This window comes from Monodon monoceros, unplaced genomic scaffold (genome assembly GCF_005190385.1).
Source record: "Monodon monoceros isolate NGI ecotype Baffin Bay Population unplaced genomic scaffold, NGI_Narwhal_1 Contig1912_ctg1, whole genome shotgun sequence".
Taxonomy (NCBI): domain Eukaryota; kingdom Metazoa; phylum Chordata; class Mammalia; order Artiodactyla; family Monodontidae; genus Monodon; species Monodon monoceros.
In genome coordinates, this window is record NW_021697799.1 from 9,749 (window position 1) to 14,622 (window position 4,874).

Genomic DNA, 4,874 nt, shown 5'->3' on the forward strand with positions numbered 1-4,874 from the left:
TTTATTTTATTTTTGTGTATGGTGTTAGGAAGTGTTCTAATCTCATACTTTTACTTGTACTTGTCCAGTTTTCCCAGCACCACTTATTGAAGAGGCTGTCCTTTCTCCACTGTACATTCCTGCCTCCTTTTTCAAAGATAAGTTGACCATATGTACGTGGGTTTATCTCTGGGCTTTCTATCCTGTTTCATTGATCTATCTTTCTATATGTGTGCCTGTACCATACTGTCTCGATTACTGTAGCTTTGTAGTATAGTCTGAAGTCAAGGAGCCTGATTCCTCCAGCTCCGTTTTTCGTTCTCAAGATTGCTTTGGCTCTTCAGGGTCTTTTGTGTTTCCATACAAATTGTGATTTTTTTGTTCTAGCTCTGTGAAAAATACCATTGGTAATTTGATAGAGATTGCACTGAATTTGTAGATTGCTTTGGGTATTATAGTCATTTTTACAATATTGATTTTTCCAATCCAATAACATGGTATATGTCTTCATCTGTGTTACCTTTTATTTTTTTCATCACTATCTTTTTCATCATTTTCTGAGAACAGGTCTTTTACCTCCTTAGGTAGATTTATTCCTAGGTATTTTATTCTTTTTTTTGTGATGGTAAATGTATTGTTTCCTTGATTTTTCTTTCTGATTTTTCATTGTTAGTGTATAGGAATGCAAGAGATTTCTGTGTATTAATTTTCTATCCTGCAATTTTACCAAATTCATTGATGAGTGCTAGTGTTTTCCTGGTAGAATCTTTAGGATTTTTTCTGTATAGTCCCATGTCATCTGTAAACAGTGACTGTTTTACTTCTTCTTTTCCAATTTGGATTCCTTTAATTCTTTTTCTTCTCTGATTGCCATGGCTAGGACTTCCAAAACTATGTTGAATAATAGAGGAGAACGTGGACATCCATTTCTTCTTCCTGATATTAGAGGAAATTCTTCAGTTTTTCACCATTGAAAATGATGTTTGCTGTGGGTTTGGTTTTTTTGGCCTTTATTATGTTGAGTTATGTTCCCTCTATGTCCACTTTCTGGAGAGTTGTTATCATAAATGGAGAGTTGCTATCATAAACGGGTGTTGAGAGTTGTTATCATAAATGTGTGCTGTTATTATAAACAACACCCATTTCTGTGTGTTGTTATCTGGAGAGTTGTTACCTTAAATGGGTGTTGAATTTTGTCAAAAGATTTTTTTGCAGCTATTGAAATTATCACATTGTTTTTATTCTTCAATTTTTTAACATGGTGTATCACCCTGATTGATCTGTGGATATTGAAAATTCCTTGCATCCTTGGGGTAAATCTCACTTGATCATAGTGTATGAGCCTTTTAATGCATTGCTGGATTTGCTTTGCTAGTATTTTGTTGAGAATTTTTGTGTCTGTGTTCATCGGTGATATTGGCCTGTAATTTTCTTTCTTTTTGTATGTGTGTGATACCTTTTTCTGGTTTGGTATCAGGGTGATGGTGGCCTCATAGAATGAGTTTGGGAGTGATCCTTCCTCTGCAACTTTTTGGAAGAGTAGGTGTTAGCTCTCTCTAAATGTTTGATAGAGGTCACCTGTGAAGCCATCTTGTCCTGGACTTTTGTTTGTTGGAAGATTTTAATCCCTGTTTCAATTTCATTACTTGTGAGTTTTTATATATATATATATTATATTTCTTCCTGGTTCAGTCTTCAAAGTTTGTACATTTCTAAAATTTTGCCACTTTCTTCTAGGTTGTCCATTTTATTGGCATACAGTTGCTGGTAGTAATCTCTTATGATCCTTTGTATTTCTGTGGTGTCAGTTGTAACTTCTCCTTTTTCCTTTCTAGTTTTATTTGTCAACCAATAGATCACTGAAGAAATCAAAGAGGAAATTAAAAAAATACCTAGAGACAAATGACAATGAAAACACAATGATCCAACCCATTTCTTTTAAATGTTGTTTAATCAATTATATGAATATAGCAACCATAAAATAACACATCTATTCACCAGAATTTTTCTTTTAAATATTTTGTCCTTTTCTGTGTGTATAATTCTCCAAGTTTTAAAAGCTCTCATTGTGTAGCCATCACCACAATCAGTATATAAATCAGTGATTCCAAACCTTCTCCCAAGCCAAGAGGTGATCAACATTTTCCTCAACCTCCACCCTCTGGCAACACTGATATTTCCTCTCCTGATAGTATTTTTTGTTTGTTTTTTACAATATCATATCAATGGAGTTATATTAAATACACACTTTAGAGTGTGGATATTTTTAAATTGCATGATACATTTGTGATTTGTCCATGTTTTGTGTGTTTAATAAGTTAATTCTCTTTAACTTATAGTCATTCTACAGTTTGGTTATGCACTTGCCAGTTGACTGACATTTGGATTTTTACTGGTTTTAGATGATTATATAAATCCACTCTAAACATTTACTTACTGTGTTTTATATGAACATGTTTTTATTTTATTGGGTAAATACCTTGAAGTGGGATTCCTGGAATAATAAGTAAGTGTATGTGTGAACTCATAAGAAACTGCCAAACTGTATTCTAAAATGACTGTACCATTTTGAATTTCCACCACCTATATATGAGTTCCAGAAACTACATCTTACTCAATGCTTGATATTGTCAGGGTTTTCTTTTCATATTATTGTTGCTATTGTTTTGTTTTTCCCATTTCAGTAGGTATAATCAATTTATTGTATTTTTAATCTGCATTCCTCTTTTGACTAATGAAATTAAGAATCATTTTATGCTTGTCTATTTTCTAATTCATACTGAATTCAATATAGACACTCAATAACACTTTGAAAAAATAAAATTGTTACACATTTTTAGAAATTTATTCTTAGCTTCCCTTATCAGAAAAAAGTAGTTCAATTCTCATCTCTTTATAAAACTAAAATTATCTTTCACAGTTATGTACTAAAATGAAGATCAAAAAAATGCCAGTAATCAAATGTAGTAAATGTTATAATAGTAAAACTCACCCTAGGGATTATTCTAATGTTACTCTGCTAGATATTTTATTTAAAAATTTCTAGTACAAAAATTAACATTTAAGGAAGAAATCATTTATAAATGAGAGAAAATACCACAAATAATCAAGAAATGGGAATGTCTCTGAAAATAAACCTGAAACTTATCATGCTTCCTCAAAATCAACAGATTATGCTTGTTGGGCACTTCTGAAAACATGAACTCTGTTTGAATCATGTTGCTATAGGAATTTTAGTATCTAGCATTAATCATTATTTTGTAACCATAGCCACATACAATAATTTCAAGTTACTTATGCTTTGGAACATAAAAGAATGCCCTATAGACAGACTCATTGTATTGGAATGATAGTTAAATACTACAAGTTTTGCTAGTTCAAGTTTGACCTACATTTAGCCCAGCAAAGCTAATCAGTTCTAGTCAGCAAAGAACCAGGCCAATCCTTCCAGAAATTAGACTCTTTAATAAGTTCGAAAAAGTAGTAGTACTTTTAAGTGGCTACAGTTAAACAAATCATTTTTTAAATTTTTAATCTAGTATCAGTCCCATCCTCTACAGACCTCAACATTTTTTGTATTGGATTCAGTTTTATTCATCCATTTAAGAAGCAAATACTTAAAGCTATTTTGTCTTTGCATTAGACATGCCACATATACATTCTCAACATGATAGGTTTGGAGAAAAAAAGTATATTTGTAGAAATAAAGTATTATTTGAAAATTTTGTCTTGAAATACATACCTATTTAGCCACAATACATTGCATGCATTAATTTAATGTATTTGAATCACATAACAGTTTTGCTTCATTTCCCCTCAATTTAATTCAATTCTAGTAAAAAAAAAAAAAAGAAAGCTCTCAATGATAAATGATGAATGTTTTGAGAGTATATCAATATATTAGTATTAAGAATGTACAAAACTGATAGTTTTTTAAATAAAAGAACACCAAATTTTCACTTTCTATGTTGGTGGGAAAATCCTGTATGTGTAGACATACTTAAATGCAAAGACTGTCCACATTTTTGTAAGTACAAGATGATTAACTTTTCTTCCACATTTATCATGGATATAAAGATTTATATGCAGCTAAATTTCTTGTTAACTTATAATACAACACATTCTAGATAGTGAATGGACCCAGTGCAGAAAAGAAAGATATATGGCAATCCCACAACCAGAACACTTTTCTTAGAATTATATCATTTTATTTTGTCTACTGTTTAGTTCATTTTGCCTCTATATCTTCTTTAGATAGGTCCTATATTACAAAATTGAGATTTAAAGTGAGGTTTTATTATACACTACAGAGTTTGAAAATAATTTTTAGATTATTTATTGAAGTCAGCAGTAACATCTAGTGACCCAAAAATTATTTAAATGGAGGAAAGCTGTTGAAAACATTTAGGCAACAGAAATAAACTGACTACATTGTTTACCTAGTTTCTATAAATTGACATTTAATAAAGTAATCTTGTGGATGTCAATATATGACAAAATTCTTCCTGTCAGCTACATCTTTAAATCATAAATCTTCTGACATAGCTTGCCAAAAGGCTCTATTTAGTATTTGGTACGGAAATATGTCGACAAACAGTACATCCTGGGGATCATATCACCACATTATATATGATATACAACTTCATATCTCAGTAGACTCACATGAGTGATCATTTCTCCCACTTTGAAATTACATAAATTGTGGTTATTTACCTGCTTATATATAATACTTTGTAACAAATTAAGGAGTTGTTTGCAGGTACATCTGATTACAAAAATCTATGACTTTCATATTATGCTACATTGTCTCTCTATAGCCTACTACTATCTTCTAACATAGTGATGGAAGAGGGAAATTTTTGTGAAACTTAAAGCATGATGTTGCACAGTAACAT